This window comes from Chiloscyllium punctatum, chromosome 14 (assembly GCF_047496795.1).
Source record: "Chiloscyllium punctatum isolate Juve2018m chromosome 14, sChiPun1.3, whole genome shotgun sequence".
Classification (NCBI taxonomy): Eukaryota; Metazoa; Chordata; class Chondrichthyes; order Orectolobiformes; family Hemiscylliidae; genus Chiloscyllium; species Chiloscyllium punctatum.
Window position 1 is genome coordinate 14,003,078 of NC_092752.1, and position 12,028 is coordinate 14,015,105.

At 37.1% G+C, this 12,028-nt stretch overlaps 1 protein-coding gene across 1 annotated transcript in view; it reads right to left on the bottom strand.

The window, feature by feature from the left end:
• Positions 1–867: 867 nt before the first annotated feature.
• Positions 868–12,028, bottom strand: part of purg (purine-rich element binding protein G) — a 29,232-nt gene continuing 18,071 nt past the window's right edge. Inside the window, exon 2 of the mRNA XM_072583922.1 lies at positions 868–1,110. The gene's annotated coding sequence lies outside the window, so the exon portion shown is untranslated. The remainder of the gene's footprint in view (positions 1,111–12,028) is intronic.

Below are 12,028 nucleotides of genomic sequence, written 5' to 3' on the forward strand. Positions count from 1 at the left end.
GTAATGAAATAGATCAGTATTCAAATCAATTGAAGCACTGCTTGATAAGAATGCACAGAAAAGGAAGAAAAACAATGGTTATACTGACACAGTACTGAGACCAATGATTGCAGTTTTCAGTAGAGGTAACTGGTAGTAGTATAACCCAAGAGTACTCATACCTCAGCTGAGGGAAGAGATTGAAAAGGAGAATCCTTCATGGTAATCTCAACCAGTGCAGGAACTACTGTTGACATCACCCTACATCACATACAATGTTCAAATTTAACATGATTAAGACAACAATACTCACAGGTAGTTCTGACTGCCTGTGCAGCTAGCTCAGTTCTGTTTCTAGTCAATGGTGGCCCTCAGAATGTTAATGGTAGGAGAATTCAGTGATGGTGATGCCACTGAATGTCAAGGGAAGGTAGCTATATTTATTGTTGAATATGTCATTGCCTGGCACAAATGTCTTTTGTAAGCCCTAGCCTGAATATTGTCTGTGTCTTTCTGCATTTTGACATGGACTCCTTCAGTATCTGAGGAGTCAGGAATTGTGCTGAACATTGTACAGTGATCATTGAAGATCTGCACTTCTGACCTTATGATGGAAGGAAATTGTTTGATGAAGCAGGTGAAGATGGTTGGGTCAAGGTCACTACACTGAGAAACTCCTGCAGAGATGTCCTAGAGCAAAATTGACACAGTGTCTGACACACACACACTGTTGATAGGTCTAGCATTCTCTCCCACTGCATGAATAAGGCAATATTGTAGATACAATGAGCTCCCATAAGTCACATTTTAAAACTGCAACATCTTCTTTGAGTTTCCTTGGTTTAAAGCAGTACCATTTCTCATATTTTAGTCCACAGGCCAAACATGTTAAATAATAAAATATTTACTGAGTAAAACTTTTACAATTTTTCTAACAAAAATCTATCACGATTTTAAATTAGGTCTCTTGTGAGACCTAATTTACATGTCCTTTTATGTGAAGTGTGCATCTGACATCCTGTTCTTTCATCAGCCATGTGCTTGCTGATCCACATTGGCTCCTGGTTAATCCACAGCCTTTTAAAAATGTTCATCCTCAGTTTGATATTGATCTATGGCTTCACCACCACCCTGTAAGAGAGAATTAAAGAGAGGAATGCAATATTTTGCACCTTTGTAGCTGAAAGCATGGTCACCAATGGTTGAACAATGAAAATTGGGTATACACACGAGACCTAAATTACAATAGCTAATCATTTTCTTGTTAATGAAAAACCTGGTGTCTATATTATTTTAACCTGAATGAATTTGGTAAAATCTGGCAATTTAGTAGTTTAATCAAAATGCTTACACGTGTGACAATTCAAAGAATACTGGAGCTTGGCACCAGCCTCGTGAGTGAATAACAAAAGTATGAAAGAAAATGGAAATGGACACAGATACATGCAAACAACTGGATTAGGAGCAGTAGGTCAGCCTTTCTGTACTTTTCCTCTATTCAGTAAGATGATAGTTGATCTGATTAGTCCACATTTCTGCCTATCCTTGATAAACTTTGTCATCTTCTTACCAAGAATTTGGCTGTCCTTGCCTTAGAAATATACAAAGATTGTTTTGACTACTTTTGAGTAGGAGAGTTCCAAAGACATATACTGGATTAGTGGTGCTGGAAGAGCACAGCAGTTCAGGCAGCATCCAACGAGCAGCGAAATCAACGTTTCGGGCAAAAGCCCTTCATCAGGAATAAAGGCAGTGAGCCTGAAGCGTGGAGGGATAAGCTAGAGGAGGGTGGGGGCGGGGAGAGAGGAGCATAGAGTACAATGGGTGAGTGGGGGAGGAGATGAAGGTGATAGGTCAAGGAGGAGAGGGTGGAGTGGATAGGTGGAAAAGAAGATAGGCAGGTCGGACAAGTCAAGGAGAAAGTAACTGAGCTGGAAGTTTGAAACTAGGATGAGGTGGGGGAAGGGGAAATGAGGAAGCTGTTGAAGTCCACATTGATGCCCTGGGGTTGAAGTGTTCCGAGGCGGAAGATGAGGCGTTCTTCCTCCAGGCGTCTGGTGGTGAGGGAGCGGCGGTGAAGGAGGCCCAGGACCTCCATGTCCTTGGCAGAGTGGGAGGGGGAGTTGAAATGTTGGGCCAAGTTAGGTAAGATGCCATTTGCAGATGAAACATTGATTTGTTGTGAATGTTTCCTGTTATTCCAAGAGTTCAAGAGAACAAAATGCCAACATTTGATGGATGTGCGCAGGTATCAGAAAAAGGCCAAGAAGCTAGTTACCGGGTGGTTGAGCTCATAGAAAATCCAAAGCCTTCTAAATATCATTTCTGAAAGCTTAACCATGCCCGTATGTTCAAAAAACGTCATGTTAACAGTGGAGTTGAGTTTGAAACATGCAGGCTTTTGATCTTTCTTTACCTTGTTGCATGCACTATATTGCAAACTTTGCTAATAAGATCATATTCACAGGAAATGCAATTTTTTTGTGAAGTCAACTTAATTGAAAAAGTGAGTTCATTGTGAAATGATTTGCCTTGTTGAAGTGTGTATTGATAGTAACAATATTGGGAACTGGCTTACAGGATGCCTGTAAGTCTATCTCTATCTCTCACACACACACACGATGTGGAGGAACCAGTGTTGGACTGGGGTGGACAAAGTTAAAAACCACACAACACCACGTTATATTCCAAAAGGTTAATTTGGAAGCGCTAGCTTTCAGAGTGCTGTGCCTTCATCGCCTGATGAAAGAGCAGTGTTCTGAAAGCTAGTACTTCCAAAAAAACCTGTTGGACTACAACCTGGTGTTGTGTGATTTTTAATCTCTCTTACACACACATTCTGCAAGCTAATGTATTATTTACTACTGTGGCATTGTACTAAACACTTTGAATCATGCACCCGTCCTTTTATCTCTCTCTTATGTAAACTGATTAGAATCCCTACAGTGTGGAAACAGGCCCTTCGGCCCAACAAATCCACAGTGACCCTTCAAAGAGTAACCCACCCATACCCATTCCCCTATATTTACCCCTGATCAATGCACTTTACCTATACATCCCTGAACACTGTGGGCAATTTAGTATGGCCAATTCACCTAACCTGCACATCTTTGGATTGTGGGAGGAAACCGGAGCACCTTGTGAAACCCACGCCGACATGGGGAGAATATGCAAATTCCACACAGACAGTCCTGAGGTTGGAATTGAAACCGGGTCCCTGGCAAAAATGAGGCAGCAGTGTTAATGAGCTGCCCTAGTTGTAGTGATATTCCATAAGCTCAGTCTTGCTTATTGATGGAGTAAAAGAAGATGATATCCTGACAGAACTGCATTGTGGTCACGAAAGGAAGGTGATAGGATGGAAAAAAATTGATAAATTTGCAGATTTTTGAAAAAGCCAGTATTTTGAATGAAACACTATAGCAGAGCATTGTAGGAGATCTACACCATTGTTTCTTAGATATGGTCTCTTTACATTAGTATCAAAGGTGATAAAGGAGTTAGATATAATTCCATAAAGCTGTTTCTTCAAACAACCTTGAATGGAGGCCCAAGAACACCACATTTGGGGTTGGCTATGAACTGTAATGTAATTTAAAAGTCAATTAAAGGGACGTGCACCAAGTAATATCTGATATGGCACAGTCATAGCAATGGAGATGGTATAAGTCATAAAAAAAACAAAGTGGAGCTTTCCACTGCAGCAGCTTATTAGCTGCTCTGAACCATGCCAGATCTGTTGATGAATTAACCACCTGAGACAGACCCTCGCTCAGTGAAACTTCTAAGCATATGTACTATCATTTACTAATATCAAAGTTGCAGCACATTATATGTAACTGCATTTAACTTCTTGCAACTCATTGATGTCTTCTTGGCCAGAATATTTGGACCCCAAAAAGGTGCAGGTGATTCAAAATGATCACATCAGTCACCACCCATGTAGCTACTCCTTATTGATGATAGACAATATACAATTATGTCTATGTACAACATATGTGAACTAAGCTCAGAGAGATGGAGAAGTAACACAGTGCACCTGAAAGTTACAAAGATCATGTAGTAAACTGAATTATCGTTCTCTAAGTATATGAAGTCATTCATGCTCCTTAACTTCATGCCAAAACCAAACTAGATTCGGAGCATATTTCCAATGATCTCTCTCACAAGTTGAGGCCACTCAGACCTCGAAGACAGAGGAGCTGAGATGAAAATGCTTCAAGGGAATGTTTATTACCTTAATTTTCAAATTAGCATTAGCTGGACCATAAATATCCAAGAGGGTCTGGGACATGTTGTTCAAGAATAATACACAATGGAGACAGGAGTCTGCCCATTGTGTTCTGAAATCCACACAAGACAATTCATTTTAATAAATAGTAAATGTTAATAGAATGCAATATACACTTCAATTGGTCAAGAATAGTACAACAGTAAAGATGGAAAATAAATTTTATGTCCAGTTTTGAATCCAAAAGTTCAATGTTATATACAATTATTTTAGTCCATCTGAAAATCAAATGAAATGTTACCTTAAATCCTTCAAGATATCCCCTTTCAACTGAGAAAAAGAACTTTACCACAAATATTGTTTGAAGACCGACAATTCAAAATATCCAGCAACTAGATTCCTATTTTCTTTCAAAATTTTCAAATGTGGATGTTTCTTCTCAATATAAGTTTGTTGTCTTTCTATTATCCATTCAAATTTGCATAAATCAATATTATCCCCAGTTGTTTAATTGTTGAACAATCACTTATAGTGAAGTTCTGAGCTTCGATCTGGTCAAATTGTTCATATCATACTATAAAACTTTTGTTCATTGATTCCTTATTATGCTTTACTGTTAAGAAAAAATGACTTTTGTAAGTCACTTTTTACCATTAGGTTAACTCAAGGTTGCGTAAAATCTATTGTGCATATTTGTGTTATTCCACTCTTGTGATTGATCATTCTCACTTGAATTATGATTCTCAAACCAGTGTAATGTCACTTTGTATCATTGCCCTTGTGCAGAATCTGTTATGATGTGTCTTAGAAATTGCTTACTTTTTAAAAATATACTTGTTATTTAACAGGATTATATGTGCTAGCCTGCTTTACAGATCACTTAATTAAATCCATATGTAATACATCCTTATGCTTTTTCTAGAAGTTTTAGCCAAAAGGTGAAGTTAGAATATTCACTACAGGGGGAACCAGAGTTATTAACCCTTAGTTTTCCAAAAAGGAATCTATGGAATTTTCACTTGTGTTAGATGAATAATTATTTTATAAGCATACAGTTTAAAAAGAATGTTTATTCCTGAAGTGTAATACTTAGCGATTTTATTTCCTAATTACACCTATATCCCTACACTTCCTTTATTTAACCTTACCCAATGCCTACAGACAGGAGTCCCAGATTGAATGAAAGGTCAGTTGTTAAAAAAAAATCATTCCTAGGATGAGGGCATTGCTGGTTAGACCAGCATCCCTAATTACCCAGAGGGCAATTAAGAGTCAACCACATTGGAGTCACATGTAGGCCAGGTTAGCAATTTGCTAAATGACACTAATGAACCGAGATGGCTTTTTCTGACAATTGACAATTGTCATCATAAGACTCATAATTCCAGATTTTTATTGAATTAAAATTCTACCAAATCCTGTGTTAGGATCTGAACCTAGGTCCCTAGATTAACAGTACAGCAGAAATATCATTAGGACATTGCCTCCCCCTGTTTAAAGTGTGGAGTTAACTGGTTAATTTAGTATGAAGGGGCTACCACAATTAACCTTACAGCCTCCGGGATTGGGAAGAATAAATTCAGACAAAGCTTTTGCATGTGATCTTCATCCATTGAATTATTAAGAATAGTTTAGTTGAAAACCTCCATCCACAGAATTACCTTGTAATTACTAGTGAGCTTGAAAATCAATATAAACAGATCATTAAACAGACATACAAATCTAAAAGGCCATAGAAAGATTGGAATGAGAATTCCAATGTGATGTGATGTGATAAGGAGACCTGTATGGAGGTTGTGACCAAGACATTCAGAGAACAGGGAGGGAAACATCTCTATAATTAAGCTATCGCTGGCTTAAATGCACTTGAAACAAAAGACATTACATTCTTGCAGCATCTTTCACTGAGGATTACAATTTATACATTTATAATATCCTGAATTTTATTGTAAAAACGTGAAATATGTTTAAACTACACTATTCATCCACCATTTGCTCCATGAGTTGTCTAGTTATCAAATAAAGCCCAAATACATCTGTCATTAGCTGTGCATCAGGAATAAACTTCACAATTATGTGCATGCATCAAGAGAATGGTGAAACTTAGTAAACAAAGTGGTGACAAATGTTGTTGTAAAAAGCAATCTAACCTCAGACAAAATGAGAAAGTATATAAGGTATGAGCAGGAAGGGAAAGAGTAATGTTTTGAGCTTTTGTGAAACAAAAGGTTCAGCTAGTATGACTCAGATCAGATAAGAACTTGCAGTAAACAGTGACATGCTGGAGGCAAGGGTAGTGGGTTAACAAGGTGGAAAAACACTCTATGTAAAGCCATTTAACAAGACAAAGAGGCATTCAGTATGTAAAGTCAGTTAACAAGGTGAAAAGTATTCATTATGTGAAGCCAGTTAACAAGGTTAAGAACATTCCTTGTATAACAGCAGATGTCTTAATCTTTACTATTCACACTCACTGATCGCAGTGGTCACCCAATCAATATGTATGTTACCTTATCAGGATGCTCCTCCCTGCAAATGACTGTATAATTCATTAAGAAACTGCTGTTCCAGAGAAGACCAAGAACTCATGTCTCTGTGCACATGGGCGATCATTCTGTCTCCCTCCAGGGCCCGGAATAAAGATGGAGGTGGTAAAACTATACTGTGTCTCTAAGTGTTTTGCTTCGACTGAGGCAGGACCAGGGACAACAATATTGGCAGGATCCAAATGAATAGTTACGATTGGACGGTATCAGCATTCACCCAGAGCATCGGTGTCTCAAGACAGATGGGCCCACAAGGTAAGATTTTAAACCTTGGTCCCTCTCAATATTCCTGTGTGCCTGAGACGTTCCCCTCACTCGATCACTGTCTGTTCTATGGACTTCTTAAACAGTAATTAGTTCAGTCCAGAGACACAGTTTTGCAAGTGCACTGACAAGCAGAGATTTGAGTCCTCTGTGCTATATTGGGGTGGGGGTTTATTGAGGTTCAAGTCCTTTTGTGTTTTATTGGGGTTCGAACCCCCTGGTTTAAGTTGAGGTTCAAGTCCTCTGCACCGTGGTGGGATTCAAGTTCTCTATGTTTAATTGAGATTTGAGTCCTCTGTGTTTGATTGGGGTTTGAGCCCTCATAAGGAGTAAAGTGATAAAATGGTTAAATTCCTCTAGGGGCGAAATTTGAGGAACTGAGTTTTTGTTCAGGGAGAAGAGTGTGACTTGGACTGCGGTGCCATGTGGTGCACTGAGAGGGCTTTATCTTTTTATTAGTATAATTTCAGTGAGGGGGTTAAAAAAAAGTGAGGAGGGCTGAAATTAAGGTTGTACTAATACTTGGGTTGAAAAAGGAAAGTTTCAATATAAATTGTGCCATGCTGAGAGTGTTTGATGTTTAAAAATTTTGGTTTGTTAAAATACTGGTTCAGTAAGTCCTTTTAAGTAACTGTATTGCCTTGTTTGAATCAGGATCTCAATTAGCGTTTTGTGGACTGTGGGGCAGATTGTGTTTTTACATTGAAATTGTGCAATATTATGTCCTCCTTAAAATGATCAAACTTGTATCCTTAAAACAAATCGATTGCCTTAAGCCCCTGATTTGTTTGAAATGCTACAATGCCTGTTTTAAAAAAACAGTTGGGTCAGGGGTCATGCTTTAGTCAGACGAGAGTATTGTATTAAAATATCTTTGCTGCTGAGCTTTTAATGCAGTTTTCACAAAAAGACTGCATTCTTAGTTTGATGCTTTGTTAAGATTTTCTAGAGAATATTAGAACTTGAGGCTGAGCTGTTTAAATTCTTTTCAATTATTGTTAAGACTTCATTGGCCCCCTTCATATTGCAAAGTTGTCACTGTAATTCCAACTGTTTTATTTGGGAAGTTTCATTTGGAGAACATCTTTTAAAATATTCAGCATTTATTTCCCACGAATATTTAAGATTTAAATCTGAACTGAAACTGCCTCTTCAATTGCTAAAGACTATTGAAATACTTTTCCTGACAGCTTTCACATTAGCCAAGTACCAGTTTGTTAAAGGAAAATAATGTTTGAATAACCTGAATGGGGTCTCCTGAGGGTTTGATTTTAGGACCATTGATTGTTGTTTATAATTAACTGAATTGTTTAGGCAGGATATTTTAGGTGTTTATGGATTGTACAAAACTTGATAATGTCATAAATAATGAACAGAGTAACAGACTTCAAGAATTCAAAGAAGGTTGACAGAGGCAGACAATTTAGCATAATTAAATGTGTGACTGTCTTCATACTGATAACCACCTTGGCAAGGAAGGAATGAGAGAGGAAATGCAAAGATACTTTCAGCAGTTAACATCTTTAGTTTCTCCATTCACAGGTAAAGCACACCTTTGGGCCACTGCCTGCCCCTCCACAACTTGATCCAATGAGCTCCCAGTCATGAGCACAAAAAGTGAAGCAGCTAACAACAGTGAAGAGGAGGTTGGTACACCTTTTGTCAGTAGTCTTCCTCTGGACACACCATGTGAGCTTTACCTTCTCTTTCGACTATTTAAGGGATATGAAAGTTCACTGATCAAGCTAACATCAAAATAGCCAGTTGGCTTTGTTACATTTAACAGCAGAGTGGGAGCAGAAGCAGCAAAGAATACTGCATTCACCTAGCCTGCAGCTGTAATTGCTGCACTGCACGCTCAGATGCGCTGGTATCCTCCATCTGAAGCATCTCTGCAAGGATGGATGTCTAGTCAGTTTTGTTAAGTATTTAACTGCCCTTATCCAAGAATTCAGATTGCTCCATGGAGTGATGCACAAGGACAGACTCCATTTTGCTTTTTGGATTTTACTGAAGGAGATTTCAGATAACTGACTTGTTTCCACTCGACTTGGAGGGGATGGAGTGGTCACTAAGGACTGTGGATTTAAGAACTTTACTGTGAATTTTTTTTCCCCACATGGGAGGATTCTTCAAATTTTACAGTAACAAATGAGTAAATGTTGATGTTATAATCATTGTGTACTATGTATTAATAAAACTCGTTTAAATTCTGGTTGTCAGTCTTATGAAAACTGGTTGTACCATCTAGGTGATTATCATGAAATGATAAAGAGAGGATGAGGAAGTGTATAAGGTATGAGCAAATAGGGAGAGTTGAGTTTTTGTGAAACAAAGGTTCAGCTAGCATGACTTGGATCAGATAAGAACTTGTAGTAAACAATAAAGGTGCTGAAGGTAAGGTTGGTGGATTAACAAGGTGGAAAAGCATTCATTATGGAAAGCCATGTAAACAAGATGAAGAGGCATTCAGTACATAAAGTCAGTTAACAAGGTGAAAAGTATTCATGAGGTGAAGTTAGAAGTTAAGAAAATACATTGTGTAATGGCAGATGGCTTAATCTTTACTATTGACGCTCGCTGATTGTAATGGTCACCCAATCAATATGAATGTTGCCTTATCTGGATGCTCCTCCCTGCAAATGACTATAATTAAGAAACTGCTGTTCGAGAGAAGACCGAGAACTCATGTCTCTGTGCATGTGGTCCCTCCAGGACCCAGAGTAAAGATGAAAGAGGTAAAACTATATTGTGTCTCTAAGTGTTTTGCTTCGTCTGAGGCGGGAACGGGACTACAGAAGTATGGAGGCTCCAGGTGAAAACTACATGAACTATTCATTATTCTGTAAATCCATTCTGAATCTCAAAATATTTTTCAAATGACCTTTTACTCCTGGTTTTTAAAAAAAGCTGTTTTCACGAGACTAAGACAATCAAACAAATGGTTATTAATTCCATAAGACTACTTTTTATTTATATACAGTATCAAATGCATTACAAACATACTGGCTGCACTAGACCTCACAAATTACAAATACAGTAAAGCAATCTTTTCTATATACAAATACATGTTTCATAGCAACACCACTTTTGAATTTGAAGACTTCAGGGAAGAGATCATTTTCCATACAAAAATATTTTGAAGTCCAATAAAAATAATTTTGTTTCATGAATTGTCAATGAAGTTACAAATGAACATATGGTAAATATCTTTTCAAAGAGGTAAGTGATTTAATTAATTAACATTTTATAGTACAAATTCAGCAGCATTTAAAAAAATCAAACTCCCTAGACTTATTAGCATGTGTGCACAGTTAAGGTCTGCAGAAGCAGAAAAAGCTGTGGGCACTTTGACAGCTCAGATTAGAAAGTACCCATTTCCCACAGGAAATTGTAGTTTTACAATACTATTATGAAGGCCCAACCAAACCTTATTACACTTAAAACCAGGACCAACTTGTACACTTGTGCGTTTATGGGCCTAAAATATTTAATGTTCTGTAACCATTACCTGAATACCATTTCAAATAGCAATTACAGCATTTGTTTCTCACCGAAAAATGATCTCTTCCTTAACAAGGGATTGCTGCTCAGTGATGACATTGCACGGCAAAAGGGGTAACATTGTACAGCAAAAGAAATAACCACATACAACAGTCAAGGCTTGAAATTGCACAGCATTGGTTTCATCAACATTACCAGTATTTTTATTGGCAGAATCAGCTACTTGCACATCTCACATCTTGACTTAAACCACCTTCACACACCATATAGGCAATCAATACAAAACTTTAAACTAACCATTGCTGGCATGTCATGCTATCGCACTACAAATAAAAAGGCAATTTGTGCGCTACAACAGCATTTTTCTAAACATGAATCGAATTTAAGAAATTTTAAATCCAATAATAAATTTTGTTGAAAGCAAACTTTCACTTTTCTATTTATGTACTTGTGTATTCAGCTACACAGAACTGTAAAAGATTGCTGTAAATCAAATGAAATGTAATGGTGCTACCAAATTACCTTTGCTCAGAAGTCTCACACAATAAAAAGCTTCAACATGAACAGAACAAGACATATACATAAACAAATTATGACATAACTGACAGTTTCACTTTATTAGCTACAAATTGCATGATATTAACCAGGAATAACAAGATTGTAAAATAAAGATTAAGAAGAAGAAACAGCTCATCTTATCAACCAATGATTCAAAACGTGTCTAATTGTTTTCATAATTGACATGTTCTTTCAAACAAAAATTTTAAAAATGAACATTTTCCTGAGAAATAAACTTTTATTTTTGAATGGATAAACATTTAAACAAGTCTTGAGTTTACCAAAATGTTTTGAAATGTTGAGGAAATAAAGTGCTTGGTTCTTTTTGTGACTAACTCATGTTGTCATCACCATGAAGATATTCATTTGAAAATATTAACTCATTTACAGTAACCAGTGAGCATTTTCTCAAGTGCACAAACTTTACACAAAGTGTAGGTCAATAGTGCAATTTAACAAGTGTATAATATTTGAAATGAGGACTTAGATACAAGTGAATGCTTCTTCACTGCATTAAATGCAATTACACAAAATGGAGTGTAACGAGGGTAGATGTTTAGAAAATAAATTGTCAAACAATAATCAAGAAATTTGATAAGTGACTTACGATGGAAAGATTGCTCCCATATACAAAGGATTCATGTATATTTGCATTATGCAAATTAATTCAAGTTTTCCTTTGAAGGGCATGTGTTTGGTCATTCAAAAACTGTGCAAAATAGTCCATTTTGGAAGTAACTTTTAGTTTAAAATACTAAAATCTTGGAATATTTAAGTATAGGAGTGTTATTACTAGAACGGCTGCAAATGGTAATTATGGTAAAATTACTACTGTATTGTTTAAGCATGTGGAAAAACTTTGCATTTACTACCATAAATTTTATCCCTCCAAACTTTCCAGAGTCAGAGGAGAACCATTTGAATAACATAAAACTAGGGCGAGTGT